Here is an 18,346-nt window from a genome sequence, read left to right as displayed (position 1 = left end):
AACACTTTTGATAAACAGGGCAAAATAGAAATAGGCCTATAACAGTTAGGATCAGCTTGATCTCCCCCTTTAAATAAAGGACAAACCGTGGCAACCATCCAAGCAATGAGAACCTCCCCAGAAAGGAGAGACATGTTTAAAAGGTTGGAGATAGGCTTGGTGGTGATAGGGGCAGCAACCTTAAAGAAGAAATGGTCTAAACCATCTGATCAATGGTTTTTGGGGGTTAAGTTTAAGGAGCTCTTTAGCACCTCGGACTCAGTGACTGCCTGCAGGGAGAAACTTTGTAGCGTGCAGGGGAAAAAGAGGGAGAAACATCAGGGATAACCGCATTAGAAGGGGCGGGAGATGATGAAATGTTGGACGGGCAAGGAGATATGGCTGACACAAGTAGGAATCCTGACTTAATGAAGTGGTGATTAAAGAGCTCAGCCATGTGCTTCTTGTCAGTAACAACCACATCATCAACATTAAGGGACATGGGCAGCTGTGAGGAGGAGGGTTTATTCTCCAGGTCTTTAACTGTTTTCCAGAACTTCTTGGAGTTAGACCCACAGACAGAGAACTGCTCCTTAAAGTAACTAACTTTAGCCTTCCGGATAGCCTGAGTGCACTTATATCTAATTTGCTTGAATTATAGCCAGTCAGCTTGAGTATGCGTATGCCGAGCCTTTCGCCAAAAGCAATTCTTGGGGTTGAGTAACTCTGCAAGATCACGGTCTAACCAGGGGCTGAACCTGTTTTTAATTCTCATTTTCGTTATGGGGCGTGTTTGTTAACAACACCACTGAAGATATAAAAAAAGAAGGTCCAAGTGTCTTCGACAGAGGGAATCAAGCTGATTCTATACCATTTTACAGAGGCCAGTTCATGAAGGAAGGCTTGCTCATTAAAGTTTTTTAGCAAGGGTCTATGACAAATCAGGACAGGTCGTTTCACTGAGCAGCCATTACGAACACAAGCTGTAAAACAGTGATCACTACTTGACTAGAACCTGCTTCCTTCCAGTCTGAAATTTGAAAGGTAAATAGTAGCTGGTTGACATCATGGTGGGGTTAGAGTCTGTCCATCAGACCAGCCTGCTCAGGTTAGCCTTGACTCCAGCCTGCTGCTTCATTTGCCTGACAGGACACCTGTTCTCTTACCTCTGCTGTTTAACTACACACACATGCCTCCAAATCTCTACATTCTCCCAAACTGTGCACTTGTTCACTTCCCTTCAGGGATTTGTAAGTAAATTACTGGTAGGCTATGTGTAAACTCACTTTATACCTACACCAAGCTACTGCTTTAACATTTTAAGGGAGGGCAAGATATATTATTGTGACGCACCTCTCCCCTCATCCTCCCTCCCACCTACACCCCCCATCTCTCCATCCTCCCCTCATCCATAGCTACACACAAACTTAAATCACCTCACTCAGTCACACCTCACATGATACGATTCAAATACGATTTCTCTTCTCTCCTTTCTCACTTTCATCCCCTTTAAATGTTTGACACTTTGATACTGAACATCTCATTCCCTGCGTTCTGGTTGGTCAACTTTACATGCAGATCGGTTTGAGATTTGCATAGACCCAAACCTCTCGCTCTTTCTCTTTCTCCCTCTTTCTCTCTCCTCTCCAGATGATTTCTAACAACTGATAGTCAATCAATCAGCCCATGACAGCTAATATATTTTAGATTGGTAAATTAGTCTAGCGGCCAGCTATCTAAACTTAGCCATCATGGTTGAATACTGGCCAGGGGGCCCCATTGATTTTCTTAGTCAATCTTATTCAGATATCATATTAAAAAGGGGTGTGGGGGGGGTATGGATTTGGGTGCGCACACCCTTGAGCAACTGCGATCCCTCATGATGAGTTCAGATTGTTTATGACCCCCACCACCATGAAACTTGCCCATCTTTTCTGGCATGGGCACTCTCACCCGACTCCTTCTCCCTGAACCCCTGTCCACCCTTTTCCATTCTGAAAAGGCAGTCAAAAGCACTTGTGGGATACGGACTGAGGGTACTGCCTCACTCCACCTCACACGCTCCGAACCACATCAGCTGACTGGCAGATGTTCCTGACCAACCACGTGTGCAGGTATTTAGACTGTCTGATGAGCACTTAACTAGGTAAGGCCCTCCACTAATGAGGAGAATCCTAAAATTGGTGTTTATGTTTAAATAGAGGTTATTCTTGCAGTGCAGTAAAGACTCTGTTTTAGGTTTTTCAGTAACAAATGTATGTTTTGTAGAGGTCCAGATGTGTTGGAATCCATTTTGATTATATGAAACATTACTGAAAAAAATCTCCTAATATTAACATGGCTGAACTTTTTCAATAAATGTTTACAGGTGTAGATGAAGTGTGGTTATGCTTGTAGCTTAATCATGAATATCTGAAGCTCGTTAGTACAGGTTACCCTGTATTTGTTATCATCTGTTGTTAAATAAACAAATAGCATAAACAAATGTTATTATCAATGTAATTTAAATGCATTACTTTTATTTTCTTTATTTGTTGGTTAGATATATGACATTTAGAAATGTGTCACTTCAATGCAATTTCATTTTCCAATCACTAAAGTCATATCAGGAAACACTAAAGTTCATTTACAGTAGAAGTGTGTTACAAATATATCACAAACCTAATAAATATACATGTTTTCTTTTCAAAAGTGAGAGATTTAACTGAAGTTATTATTTATTTAGTCCCACAACAAGAAACGTATTTTTTGAGAAGAAGAAACATAAGAAACATAATTCTGCTTATTTGCTTACCTTAATCCAACATTAATCATTGACAATTTACCCCCATTAATTCTTCTTAACTATTGGCTTTTCTGTGCTGCAGTTTTCCCACATTCTAATGTCTTTTGTCACAGCATTTACAATATGTTGACTCATAGTTGTGCCTGTAAGCACTAACTCATGAAGAGGAGTCTGTAGTATTACTTTACTCACATATTTGGATAACTATATAATGATGTTTAAATCATTTTGTCTGGTCTAAGCAGGTTATTCAGTAATGTAATGATTATTCCAGGGGTTTGAACACTCATGTCTGGAACCATGTTGTGTAAATCTGGTGCTCCCAGATTTTGAATTTGTTACAATCAGTTCATATGAAGAATACTCTTTGTTTTGTGTGTTTTAGTTTTTTGTTTTCACATTTTAGTAAAGAATGTAGCATCTTTTAAAATGGTGAGACAAGAAAATGAATTATTGTAATAAAACATTAGAATTTTCTTTATTTTGGTACCTGAGTTATCCTTGTGTATTTGTCTTCATTTTTTACATGAGTTTTACTACAGCAAGTCCTATAATCAAGATGAATGTAGACACTATACACACGCAAATACACACACACATACAAATACACACACATGCAAATACACACCTTTATTTGTGGAAGACAGATATACATCAAATATAAACTCAACTCAATAGTCCATTGGATTTCTCAGGTTACAATGACCTTTCAAACCACAAGGTCATCTGAAGTCCCTGAGGTCTCAATAGGAACATACTCTTGTGCATTGTACATAATATTATTCGGCACTGTCACACCCTGATCTGTTTTCCTTGTGCTTGTCTCCACCCCCCTCCAGGTGTCACCCATCTTCCCCATGATCTCCTGTGTACTTATACCTGTGTTTTCTGTCTGTCTGTGCCAGTTCGTCTTGTTTGTTCAAGTCAACCAGCAGTTTTGTTGGTTCCCGGCTCCTGGTTTTCCCCAGTCTCTCTTTTTCTCGCCCTCCTGGTTTTGACCCTTGTCTGTCCTGACTCTGAGCCCGCCTGCCGGACCACTCTGCCTGCCCCTGACTCTGAGCCTGCCTGCTGTCCTGCACCTTTGCCCGACCTTTGGTTTACTGACCCCTGCCTGCCCTTGACCTGTCTATTGACCCTGTTGGATTATTAAACTGTTGTTAATTCGACGTTGTCTGCATCTGGGTCTTCCCTTCAAACCTGACAGGAAGAGCCCTGATAACACAGTGACATTGTACACTCCTGGAAGCACTTCTCCTTCATACATCATAGGTTACCTCAAACATCTGTACAGTATAATATATAGCTACAGTAGTTATTGATATTCCTATCAAGACAGATATACAACCATGAATACAGCAACATGAACACCTACATCTAAATAACCTATTTGTTTGATAATAAATGTACAATAATATAGGTAGTAATGTATAGGACCAGATATCCAACATCCCTGGACATGAAGTCTAATTCCTCTTATTTGATTGTTTATGCTGAACAGCACTGGTTCAACACTTCATGGATGTAGTTCCTTATATTTTAATGTAATTTTATTTATCTCATTGTGAAGCTGAAGGCCATATCCACATTTAGAGAACAATACCAGTTTCTAATATTTTTCTAAGAACATTTAATTTGAATGTCCATCTTCTGCTTAAAATGTTTCCTTCAAACTCAGGCCAGACTCCTTTCTGATTTCAGAGAGCAGTTTAAACACAGAACGCTGTTTCTCTTGTTCCATGTGTATCAAAAGACTCCGTCTTTGACGGCTAACACTAAGGACTGTGCCTGTCTTCTGGACTCGGTGCTCCAGGTACTTCAGACACAGGTGGAGTAGAGCTGGGGTGAGGGGGCATTGATGCTTTAGTTTTTTTTTGTGATCCGAGGGACCTCCAGCCCTTGGGAGTAACTTCCACAAGATGCCCAAGTCCTCAGGAAGCACCTGCTTTAGGATTGTGAAGTCTCTAGGGGGAGACTGAATTATGCCAACAGACTTCAGTGCTTTTTTTAAGAATTCCCAACTAATCGATGGTTTCCTATCCAGGAAAACTTTGCATGGCAAGCTCTGTGGTGGTGTCTTGCTCCTTCCTTTGAACGAGGGTGCTAGGTATATCTGCAGACGGTTGGCAAGTATTGTGGCAAAGATTTTGTACTTTCGGTTCAGTGACATATTGAATCCCTTTGGAATTTTCTTCGTCCTGAGTATTTCATTGTATTCATGCTTTAATATCTCTGTTTCCATGAGGTCCTCTTCCCTTGATCCATTTGACGAGTCGGTCAGGGATTTCATTGCCACAAGGACTTCTGCCCCACTGATTCTTCCTGCTCTTCTGTCTAATTTGGTCTTGTATTTTAGTTTGCTGTCTCCTAACATCCTCAGCTTTTGATGAACAACTGTTAACATGCTTCTTATTTCAGGAACATGGATCTTCAGAGACACAGGGTAGTGATCTGAAATCCCTGGGACAGTGTGAATCTCACAGCTCTGGGCACATGGGGCTTTGTCCCGTTGGATGAAGAACATATCTAACCGGGAGTGGCTGGTGTTCTGAGAGCGAGTGAAGGCTTGTTCATTTGGGTGTAGACTTGCCCAGATGTCCACTAGTTTCCGTGAGGAGATGAACTCTTCCAGATGAGGCCTCAAGGCTGTGTGCTGTCTATGTTCAGATGCAGAGATCCTGTCAAAGTCAGGGTCAAGGACTGTGTTGAAATCCCCTCCAATCACTAAGATGCCTGTTATCATATCCTGAAGATACTGGGACAGCCTCCCCAGTACTTGCTTGTCTTCTTTATGATTGTACACGTTCACAAGAGTGAAGAGTTGACCATACATCTGACAGAACAGGACAATGTAGCCACCAGCGTAGTCTTCATCATTGCAGATGTACTGATAGTGTGGTATGTTTTTATTCACCAGTATGGCCACTCCTTTGCTCCTCGGAGAGTAAACGGTAAAGTAAGAGGTCCAACCTCTCACTTCATTTATCTCATTGTAACCTTTAGGTCCAATATGCGTTTCTTGAAGGAAGATTACATCAGCTTTCTGTTTCTTGCCAAAGTTCATTATATCAATCAACTTATTTGGGAGGCCTTTTGTTGGTTTAACACCACAAGTGTTCCAGGTGATGATAGAGAGACTTCCTGTAGATTGTGCCATAGTTCTTGGTGTTGCTAGGTTGGATTCTACAACATAAAGATATCAGTTTGAGTTCATAATAAGCTGCTTTAAATCAGACTTTCCTCCTGCTAACCAAAAGATTCCACCAGATTCAGCAAGTATTTGCACGAGTACACAATTCACATGCTTTTCTTCAGAGATATAAATATCTGCTTCTCTGCTAGTTACCTTACACATTAAATAATGGTCAAGTTCTACAGAGTTATCTCACCAACGCATAAAAATATCATAACCTCACCTCTGTAGCGCTGATCCAGGTGTGTCTTCTCTGCCGTGCTGTATGACCTCAGATACTCAGGTGAGTCTATTTAAATACATGTAAATACAGTGGAGCAAAAAAGTATTTAGTCAGCCACCAATTGTGCAAGTTCTCCCACTTAAAAAGATGAGAGAGGCCTGTAATTTTCATCATAGGTACACTTCAACTATGGCAGACAAAATGAGAAAAAAAATCCAGAAAATCAAATTGTAGGATTTTTTTTGAATTTATTTGCAAATTATGGTGGAAAATAAGTATTTGGTCACCTACAAACAAGCAAGATTTCTGGCTCTCACAGACCTGTAACTTCTTCTTTAAGTGGCTCCTCTGTCCTCCACTCGTTACCTGTATTAATGTTACCTGTTTGAACTTGTTATCAGTATAAATGACACCTGTCCACAACCTCAAACAGTCACACTCCAAACTCCACTATGGCCAAGACCAAAGCGCTGTCAAAGGACACAAGAAACAAAATTGTAGACCTGCACCAGGCTGGGAAGAATGAATCTGCAATAGGTAAGCAGCTTGGTTTGAAGAAATCAACTGTGGGAGCAATTATTAGGAAATGGAAGACATACAAGACCACTGATAATCTCCCTCGATCTGGGGCTCCACGCAAGATCTCATCCCGTGGGGTCAAAATGATCACAAGAACGGTGAGCAAAAATCCCAGAACCACATGGGGGGACCTAGTGAATGACCTGCAGAGAGCTGGGACCAAAGTAACAAAGCCTACCATCAGTAACACACTACGCCGCCAGGGACTCAAATACTGCAGTGCCAGACGTGTCCCCCTGCTTAAGCCAGTACATGTCCAGCCCCGTCTGAAGTTTACTAGAGAACATTTGGATGATCCAGAAGAAGATTGGGAGAATGTCATATGGTCAGATGAAACCAAAATATAACTTTTTGGTAAAAACTCAACTCATCGTGTTTGGAGGACGAAGAATGCTGAGTTGCATCCAAAGAACACCATACCTACTGTGAAGCATGGGGGTGGAAACATCATGCTTTGGGGCTGTTTTTCTGCAAAGGGACCAGGACGACTGATCCGTGTAAAGGAAAGAATGAATGGGGCCATGTATCGTGAGATTTTGAGTGAAAACCTCCTTCCATCAGCAAGGGCATTGAAGATGAAACGTGGCTGGGTCTTTCAGCATGACAATGATCCCAAACACACCGCCCGGGCAATGAAGGAGTGGCTTCGTAAGAAGCATTTCAAGGTCCTGGAGTGGCCTAGCCAGTCTCCAGATCTCAACCCCATAGAAAATCTTTGGAGGGAGTTGAAAGTCTGTGTTGCCCAGCAACAGCCCCAAAACATCACTGCTCTAGAGGAGATCTGCATGGAGGAATGGGCCAAAATACCAGCAACAGTGTGTGAAAACCTTGTGAAGACTTACAGAAAACGTTTGACCTCTGTCATTGCCAACAAAGGGAATATAACAAAGTATTGAGATAAACTTTTGTTATTGACCAAATACTTATTTTCCACCATAATTTGCAAATACATTCATTAAATTTTGTCTGTCATAGTTGAAGTGTACCTATGATGAAAATTACAGGCCTCTCTCGTCTTTTTAAGTTGGAGAACTTGCACAATTGGTGGCTGACTAAATACTTTTTTGCCCCACTGTATATGCCTGCATCCACACCCACATCTGCATCATATCAGCACCTATCATTAGAAAGATGTCATTGATAAGACATATGTAATGCCACCTGTAAAACAGAGATACATAGTTTATTTAAGTTTCAATTTACAATCCAGGTTTTGAACAACTACCTTTAGTATTGATCAAGCACATTATACGTCATTGTTGAAGTAGGAATTACTGCAAATGTCATCAAATATTATTATTATCATATATCATAATTATTACTCATAATTATGGCATCAAATACTGTCACGTCTACTCCCCCTCCTCCCCTCTGGCATTCGACATCGCCGGTCTACTAACCACTGGTCCTGGCAACCCATCTTTATACACACCTGCGTCTCATCAGTCAGAACAAATCAAATCAAATTATGTTTGTCACAGGCTTACTTAAAAGCCCTTAACCAACAATCCAGTTTTAAGAAAATAATACCTATAAAAATTAAAAATAAATTAAAGTAACAAATAATTAAAGAGCAGCATTAAAATAATAACTGCGAGGCTATATACAATGAGTCAATGTGCGGGGGCACTGGTTAGTCAAGGTAATTGAGGTAATATGTACATGTAGGTAGAGTTATTAAAGTGACTATGCATAGATAATAAACAGAGAGTAGCAGCAGCGTAAAACAGTGGACAATGCAAATAGTAGCCGTTTGATTTTTATTTGATTTATTTTTTATTTCACCTTTATTTAACCAGGTAGGCTAGTTGAGAACACCTTTATTTAACCAGGTAGGCTAGTTGAGAACACCTTTATTTAACCAGGTAGGCTAGTTGAGAACACCTTTATTTAACCAGGTAGGCTAGTTGAGAACACCTTTATTTAACCAGGTAGGCTAGTTGAGAACACCTTTATTTAACCAGGTAGGCTAGTTGAGAACACCTTTATTTAACCAGGTAGGCTAGTTGAGAACACCTTTATTTAACCAGGTAGGCTAGTTGAGAACACCTTTATTTAACCAGGTAGGCTAGTTGAGAACACCTTTATTTAACCAGGTAGGCTAGTTGAGAACACCTTTATTTAACCAGGTAGGCTAGTTGAGAACACCTTTATTTAACCAGGTAGGCTAGTTGAGAACACCTTTATTTAACCAGGTAGGCTAGTTGAGAACACCTTTATTTAACCAGGTAGGCTAGTTGAGAACACCTTTATTTAACCAGGTAGGCTAGTTGAGAACACCTTTATTTAACCAGGTAGGCTAGTTGAGAACACCTTTATTTAACCAGGTAGGCTAGTTGAGAACACCTTTATTTAACCAGGTAGGCTAGTTGAGAACACCTTTATTTAACCAGGTAGGCTAGTTGAGAACACCTTTATTTAACCAGGTAGGCTAGTTGAGAACACCTTTATTTAACCAGGTAGGCTAGTTGAGAACACCTTTATTTAACCAGGTAGGCTAGTTGAGAACACCTTTATTTAACCAGGTAGGCTAGTTGAGAACACCTTTATTTAACCAGGCAGGCTAGTTGAGAACACCTTTATTTAACCAGGTAGGCTAGTTGAGAACACCTTTATTTAACCAGGTAGGCTAGTTGAGAACAAGGTCTCATTTGCAACTGCGACCTGGCCAAGATAAAGCATAGCAGTGTGAACAGACAACAAAGAGTTACACATGGAGTAAACAATTAACAAGTCAATAACACAGTAGAAAAAAAGAGAGTCTATATACATTGTGTGCAAAAGGCATGAGGAGGTAGGCAAATAATTACAATTTTGCAGATTAACACTGGAGTGATAAATGATCAGATGGTCATGTACAGGTAGAGATATTGGTGTGCAAAAGAGCAGAAAAGTAAATAAATAAAAACAGTATGGGGATGAGGTAGGTAAAAATGGGTGGGCTATTTACCGATAGACTATGTACAGCTGCAGCGATCGGTTAGCTGCTCAGTTAGCAGATGTTTGAAGTTGGTGAGGGAGATAAAAGTCTCCAACTTCAGCGATTTTTGCAATTCGTTCCAGTCACAGGCAGCAGAGAACTGGAACGAAAGGCGGCCAAATGAGGTGTTGGCTTTAGGGATGATCAGTGAGATACACCTGCTGGAACATGTGCTACGGGTGGGTGTTGCCATCGTGACCAGTGAACTGAGATACGGCGGAGCTTTACCTAGCATGGACTTGTAGATGACCTGGAGCCAGTGGGTCTGGCGACGAATATGTAGCGAGGGCCAGCCGACTAGAGCATACAGGTCGCAGTGGTGGGTGGTATAAGGTGCTTTAGTGACAAAACGGATGGCACTGTGATAAACTGCATCCAGTTTGCTGAGTAGAGTGTTGGAAGTGTGGGAGAAACTGCTTATGTGGGAGAAATTATATACATGATTTTGGTAACACAAGAGAAAGATACACTTATGGGTTCATTTCCTGGTAAAATGCATTGTTTATTGTATAGGGCAGGAAGCAGATAAAGGCCATGGGGGTATGGGACAGCTGGGAACACTAAAAATGCAGACACATAGACGCCTAGGGCAGCTGGACACAATAAAGACTAGAGATAAAAAAGACACCCAAAGGGACAAAGTTAATTACAGGGTCTGAACACAGGCCACAGGAAAGAGGGACGTATATTATCTTTAGGTCAAAGCAAGGGTCTTGTCATCATTATAATCTGATGGAAAGCAGATGTGGGCGTTACTGGGCTGAACAAGCAGGATGCACGGATTGGGATGTAACTGTATTTGCATTGGGGGATGAACTGATGATGTATGTGTGGGTATAAAATGAAGAGTGAGAGCGCTGGAAAGGTGTGTGTTCCGCGGACCACTCCGGCTTGAGATACCTTGAGATTAAAAGCCTATTGATTTTTACAAAGTTCTTGAGTGCGTCATATTTGAGCCGATTTGCCACCACAGAAGCTATTTTGTAGATGACGTCGCCGAAGTCGAGGATCGGTAGGATAGTCAGTTTTACTAGGGTAAGTTTGGCGGCGTGAGTGAAGGAGGCTTTGTTGCGGAATAGAAAGCCGACTCTAGATTTGATTTTCGATTGGAGATGTTTGATATGAGTCTGGAAGGAGAGTTTACAGTCTAGCCAGACATCTAGGTACTTATAGATGTCCACATATTCAAGGTCGGAACCATCCAGGGTGGTGATGCTAGTCAGGCGAGCGGGTGCAGGCAGCAAACGGTTGAAAAGCATGCATTTGGTTTTACTAGCGTTTAAGAGCAGTTGGAGGCCACGGAAGGAGTGTTGTATGGCATTGAAGCTCGTTTGGAGGTTCGATAGCACAGTGTCCAAGGATGGGCCGGAAGTATATAGAATGGTGTCGTCTGCGTAGAGATGGATCAGGGAATCGCCCGCAGCAAGAGCAACATCATTGATATATACAGAGAAAAGAGTCGGCCCGAGAATTGAACCTGTGGCACCCCCATAGAGACTGCCAGAGGACCGGACAGCATGCCCTCCGATTTGACACACTGAACTCTGTCTGCAAAGTAGTTGGTGTACCAGGCACGGCAGTCATCAGAAAAACCGAGGCTACGGAGTCTGCCGATAAGAATATGGTGATTGACAGAGTCGAAAGTCTTGGCAAGGTCGATGAAGACGGCTGCACAGTACTGTATTGTATCGATGACGGTTATTATATCGTTTAGTACCTTGAGCGTGGCTGAGGTGCACCCGTGACCGGCTCGGAAACCAGATTGCACAGCGGAGAAGGTACGGTGGGATTCGAGATGGTCAGTGACCTGTTTGTTGACATGGCTTTCGAAGACCTTAGATAGGCAGGGCAGGATGGATATAGGTCTGTAACAGTTTGGTTCCAGGGTGTCTCCCCCTTTGAAGAGGAGGATGACTGCAGCAGCTTTCCAATCATTGGGGATCTCAGACGATATGAAAGAGAGGTTGAACTGGCTGGTAATAGGGGTTGCGACAATGGCGGCGGATAGTTTCAGAAATAGAGGGTCCAGATTGTCAAGCCCAGCTGATTTGGACGGGTCCAGGTTTTGCAGCTCTTTCAGAACATCTGCTATCTGGATTTGGGTAAAGGAGAACCTGGAGAGGCTTGGGCGAATAGTTGCGGGGGGGGGGCGGAGTTGTTGGCCGAGGTTGGAGTAGCCAGGCGGAAGGCATGGCCAGCCGTTGAGAAATGCTTGTTGAAGTTTTCGATAATCATGGATTTATCGGTGGTGACCGTGTTACCTAGCCTCAGTGCAGTGGGCAGCTGGGAGGAGGTGCTCTTGTTCTCCATGGACTTCACAGTGTCCCAGAACTTTTTGGAGTTGGAGCTACAGGATGAAAATTTCTGCCTGAAGAAGCTGGCCTTAGCTTTCCTGACGGACTGCGTGTATTGGTTGCTGACTTCCCTGAACAGTTGCATATCGCGGGGACTATTCGATGCTATTGCAGTCCGCCACAGGATGTTTTTGTGCTGGTCGAGGGCAGTCAGGTCTGGAGTGAACCAAGGGCTATATATGTTCTCAGTTCTGCATTTTTTGAACGGAGCATGCTTATCTAAAATGGTGAGGAAGTTACTTTTAAAGAATGACCAGGCATCCTCAACTGACGGGATGAGGTCAATGTCCTTCCAGGATACCCGGGACAGGTCGATTACAAAGGCCTGCTCACAGAAGTGTTTTAGGGAGCGTTTGACAGTGATGAGGGGTGGTCGTTTGACTGCGGCTCCGTAGCGGATACAGGCAATGAGGCAGTGATCGCTGAGATCCTGGTTGAAGACAGGGGAGGTGTATTTGGAGGGCCAGTTGGTCAGGATGACGTCTATGAGGGTGCCCTTGTCTACAGATTTAGGGTTGTACCTGGTGGGTTCCTTGATGATTTGTGTGAGATTGAGGGCATCTAGCTTAGATTGTAGGACTGCCAGGGTGTTAAGCATATCCCAGTTTAGGTCACCTAACAGAACTAACTCTGAAGCTAGATGGGGGGCGATCAATTCACAAATGGTGTCCAGGGCACAGCTGGGAGCTGAGGGGCGTCGGTAGCAGGCGGCAACAGTGAGAGACTTATTTCTGGAGAGATAAAAAATAATAATTAGTAGTTCGAACTGTTTGGGTATGGACCTGGAAAGTATGACATTACTTTGCAGGCTATCTCTGCAGTAGACTGCAACTCCTTCCCCTTTGGCAGTTCTATCTTGACGGAAAATGTTATAGTTGGGTATGGAAATCTCAGAATTTTTGATGGCCTTCCTGAGCCAGGATTCAGACACGGCAAGGACATCAGGAGTCTCATGGCTTGGGGGTTAGAAGCTGTTAGAACCCTCTTGGACCTAGATTTGGCACTCTGGTACCACTTGCTGCGCTGTAGCAGAGAGAACAGTCTATGACTAGGTTGACTGGAGTCTTTTACAAACTTTTAGAGCCTTCCTCTAACACCGCCTGGTATAGAAGTCCTGGATGGCAGGAAGCTTGGCCCCAGTAATGTACTGGGCCGTACGCACTACCCTCTGTAGTGCCTTGCGGTCTGAGGTCAGGCAGTTTCCATACCAGGCAGTGATGCAGCCAGTCGATGGTGCAGCTGTAGAACCTTTTGAGGATCTGAGGACCCATGCTAAATCTTTTCAGTCTCCTGTGGGGGAATAGGTTTTGTCGTGCCCTCTTCACGACTGTCTTGGTGTGCTTGGACCATGTTATTTTTTTGATGATGTGGACACCAAGGAACTTGAAGATCTCAACCTGCTCCACTACAGCCCTGTCGATTAGAATGGGGGCGTGCTCCGTCCTCCTTTTCCAGTAGTCCACAATCATCTCATTTGTCTTGATCACGTTGTGGGAGAGGTTGTTGTCCTGGCACCACACAGCCAGGTCTCTGACCTCCTCCCTATAGGCTGTTATGTTGTTTTCTGTGTCATCTGCAAACTTAATGATGGTGTTGCAGTCGTGCCTGGCCATGCAGTCATGAGTGAATAGGGAGTACAGGAGGGGACTGAGCACGCACCCCTGAGGGGCCCCTATGCTGAGGATCAGCGTGGCGGATGTGTTGTTGCCTACCCTCACCACCTGGGGGCGGCCGGTCAGGAATTCCAGGATCCAGTTGCAGAGGGAGGTCTTTAGTCCCAGGGTCCCTAGCTTAGTGATGAGCTTTGAGGGCACTATGGTGTTGAACGCTGAGCTGTAATCAATGAATAGCATTCTCACATAGGTGTTCCTTTTGTCCAGGTGGGAAAGGGCAGTGTGGAGTGCAATAGCGATTGCATCATCTGTGGATCTGTTGGGGCGGTATGCAAATTGGAGTGGGACTCGGGTTTCTGGATTAATGGTGTTGATGTGAGCCATGACCACCCTTTCAAAGCACTTCATGGCTTCAGACGTGAGTGCTATGGGTCGGTAGTAATTTAGGCAGGTTACCTTAGTATTCTTGGGCACAGGGACTGTGGTGGTCTGCTTGAAACATTTTGGTATTACAGACTCAGACAGGGGGAGGTTGACAATGTCAGTGAAGACACTTGCCAATTGGTCAGCGCATGCTTGGAGTACACTTCCTGGTAATCCGTCTGGCCCTGCGGTCTTGTGAATGTTGACCTGTTTAAAGGTCTTACTCACATCGGCTACTGAGAGCGTGATCACACAGTTGTCCGGAACAGCTGATGCTCTCATGCATGTTTCAGTGTTACTTGCCTCGAAGCGAGCATAGAAGTAATTTAGCTCATCTGGTAGGCTCGTGTCACAGGGCAGTTCGTGGCTGTGCTTCCCTTCGTAGTCTGTCATAGTTTGTAAGGCCTGCCACATCCGACGAGCGTCGAAGCCGGGGTAGTATGATTCAATCTTAGTCCTGTATTGACGCTTTGCCTGTTTGATGGTTTGTCGGAGGGCATAGTGGGATTTCTTATAAGATTCCGGGTTAGATTCCCGCTCCTTGAAAGCGGCAGCTCTACCCTTTAGCTCAGCGCGGATGTTGCTTGTAATCCATGGCTTCTGGTTGGGGTATGTATGTACGGTCACTGTGGGGACGATGTCATCGATGCACTTATTGATGAAGCCAGTGACTGATGTGGTGTTCCTCAATGCCATCGGAAGAATCTCTGACCATATTCCAATCTGTTATAGCAAAACAGTCCTGTAGCTTAGCCTCTGCTTCATCTGACCACTTTCTTATTGACCGAGTAACTGGTTCATCCTGCTTTAGTTTTTGTTTGTAAGCAGGAATCAGGAGGAGAGAATTACGGTCAGATTTGCCAAATGGAGGGTGAGGGAGAGCTTTGTACACGTCTCTGTGTGTGGAGTAAAGGTGGTCTAGAGTTTTTTCCCCTCTGGTTGCCCATTTAACATGCTGGTAGAAATTAGTTAAAAATGGATTTGAGTTTTCCAGCATTAAAGTCACTAAAAGCGTCGCCTCTGGGTGAGCATTTCCCTGTTTACTTGTGGCCGTATACAGCTCATTGAGTGCGGTCTTAGTGCCAGGTTCGGGTTGTGGTGGTATGCAAACAGCTATGAAAAATACATAGGAATACTCTCTTGGTAAATAGTGTGGTTGTCACCTATCCCCCCGGTACTGTTGCTCATTTCATTCACCAGCTCCGGGTGGTCTACGTCACCAGCCTTCTAGGCGTCACTGAACTGGATTCATTGCCACGCACCCCGGACTGTCTGTGGAAAGATCTGAAAACTGCTGTTCACAAATGCTCTCCATCCAACCTCACTGAGCTCGAGCTGTTTTGCAAGGAGGAATGGGAAAAAATTTCAGTCTCTCGATATGCAAAACTGATAGAGACATACCCCAAGCGACTTACAGCTGTAATCGCAGCAAAAGGTGGCGCTACAAAGTATTAACTTAAGGGGGCTGAATAATTTTGCACGCCCAATTTTTCAGTTTTTGATTTGTTAAAAAAGTTTGAAATATCCAATAAATGTCGTTCCACTTCATGATTGTGTCCCACTTGTTGTTGATTCTTCACAAAAAAATACAGTTTTATATCTTTATGTTTGAAGCCTGAAATGTGGCAAAAGGTCGCAAAGTTCAAGGGGGCCGAATACTTTCGCAAGGCACTGTATGTGTTTATTTTGGGCTTCGTCCCCGTCGTTTTCATGACATACTTTATTTCCCTGCTGACCGGATGGGCGTTGGAGTGGGCTACGACCATCTGGAAGAGAGGAGAGGAGAAGCTGGGTTCCTATGAGGGGTTCATGGCTCTGTTCAGGGGGGGTTGTCGACCATCAACTGGAGGGCAGTGAGGGGGGTGCGCGCCTACTCCAACTACGGCAGGATGGCCAGACCACGGTGGACTACATGCTCACCTTTCGGACAGTGGCAGCATCCAGAGGCTGGAAAGAGCCAGCGCTCTGCACAATATTCAGAAGAGGATGGCATGAAGAGGTCTAGACAGAGTTGGCTTGCCGAGATGACAATCTAACCTTGGACTCACTGATCGCGATGGCCATCCGTCTGGATAACCTTCTTCAGGAGGCACACACCTGTCTATATAAGGTCCCACAGTTGACAGTGCATGTCAGAGCACTGAACCATGAAGTCAAAGGAATTATCCGTAGAGCCCCCGAGACAGGATTGTGTCGAGGCACAGATCTGGGGAAGAATACCAAAACATTTCTGCAAACTGTGGCCTCCATCAGTCTTAAATGGAAGAAGTTTGGAACTACCAAGACTCTTCACAGAGCTGGCCGTCCCGTTCAAACTGAGAAAACGGGGTAGAAGGGCCTTGGAGGTGATCAAGAACCCGATGGTCACTCTGACAGAGCTTCAGAGTTCCTCTGTGGAAATGGGAGAACCTTCCAGAAGGACAACCATATCTGCAGCACTCCACCGATCAGGACTTTTTGGTAGAGTGGCCAGTCGGAAGCCACCCCTCAATAAAAGGCACATTACAGCCTGCTTGGAGTTTGCTAAAAGGCCCCCGAAAGACTCTCAGACCATTTTTTATTTATTTTTTTATTTCACCTTTATTTAACCAGGTAGGCTAGTTGAGAACAAGTTCTCATTTGCAACTGCGACCTGGCCAAGATAAAGCATAGCAGTGTGAGCATACAACAAAGAGTTACACATGGAGTAAACAATTAACAAGTCAATAACACAGTAGAAAACAAAGGGGGGGTCTATATACAATGTGTGCAAAAGGCATGAGGAGGTAGGCAAATAATTACAATTTTGCAGATTAACACTGGAGTGATAAAAGATCAGATGGTCATGTACAGGTAGAGATATTGGTGTGCAGAAGAGCAGAAAAGTAAATAAATAAAAACAGTATGGGGATGAGGTAGGTGAAAAGGGTGGGCTATTTACCAATAGACTATGTACAGCTGCAGCGATCGGTTAGCTGCTCAGATAGCTGATGTTTGAAGTTGGTGAGGGAGATAAAAGTCTCCAACTTCAGCGATTTTTGCAATTCGTTCCAGTCACAGGCAGCAGAGTACTGGAACGAAAGGCGGCCGAATGAGGTGTTGGCTTTAGGGATGATCAGTGAGATACACCTGCTGGAGCGCGTGCTACGGATGGGTGTTGCCATCGTGACCAGTGAGCTGAGATAAGGCGGAGCTTTACCTAGCATAGACTTGTAGATGACCTGGAGCCAGTGGGTCTGGCGACGAATATGTAGCGAGGGCCAGCCGACTAGAGCATACAAGTCGCAGTGGTGGGTGGTATAAGGTGCTTTAGTGACAAAACGGATGGCACTGTGATAGACTGCATCCAGTTTGCTGAGTAGAGTGTTGGAAGCCATTTTGTAGATGACATCGCCGAAGTCGAGGATCGGTAGGATAGTCAGTTTTACTAGGGTAAGCTTGGCGGCTTGAGTGAAGGAGGCTTTGTTGCGGAATAGAAAGCCGACTCTTGATTTGATTTTCGATTGGAGATGTTTGATATGAGTCTGGAAGGAGAGTTTGCAGTCTAGCCAGACACCTAGGTACTTATAGACGTCCACATATTCTAGGTCGGAACCATCCAGGGTGGTGATGCTAGTCGGGCATGCAGGTGCAGGCAGCGACCGGTTGAAAAGCATGCATTTGGTTTTACTAGCGTTTAAGAGCAGTTGGAGGCCACGGAAGGAGTGTTGTATGGCATTGAAGCTTTTTTGGAGGTTAGATAGCACAGTGTCCAAAGACGGGCCGAAAGTATATAGAATGGTGTCGTCTGCGTAGAGGTGGATCAGGGAATCGCCCGCAGCAAGAGCAACATCATTGATATACACAGAGAAAAGAGTCGGCCCGAGAATTGAACCCTGTGGCACCCCCATAGAGACTGCCAGAGGACCGGACAGCATGCCCTCCGATTTGACACACTGAACTCTGTCTGCAAAGTAATTGGTGAACCAGGCAAGGCAGTCATCCGAAAAACCGAGGCTACTGAGTCTGCCGATAAGAATATGGTGATTGACAGAGTCGAAAGCCTTGGCAAGGTCGATGAAGACGGCTGCACAGTACTGTCTTTTATCGATGGCGGTTATGATGTCGTTTAGTACCTTGAGTGTGGCTGAGGTGCACCCATGACCGGCTCGGAAACCAGATTGCACAGCGGAGAAGGTACGGTGGGATTCGAGATGGTCAGTGACCTGTTTGTTGACTTGGCTTTCGAAGACCTTAGATAG

Source organism: Oncorhynchus kisutch, linkage group LG2 (assembly GCF_002021735.2).
Source record: "Oncorhynchus kisutch isolate 150728-3 linkage group LG2, Okis_V2, whole genome shotgun sequence".
Lineage (NCBI taxonomy): Eukaryota > Metazoa > Chordata > Actinopteri > Salmoniformes > Salmonidae > Oncorhynchus > Oncorhynchus kisutch.
This window is presented reverse-complemented; position numbering follows the sequence as displayed.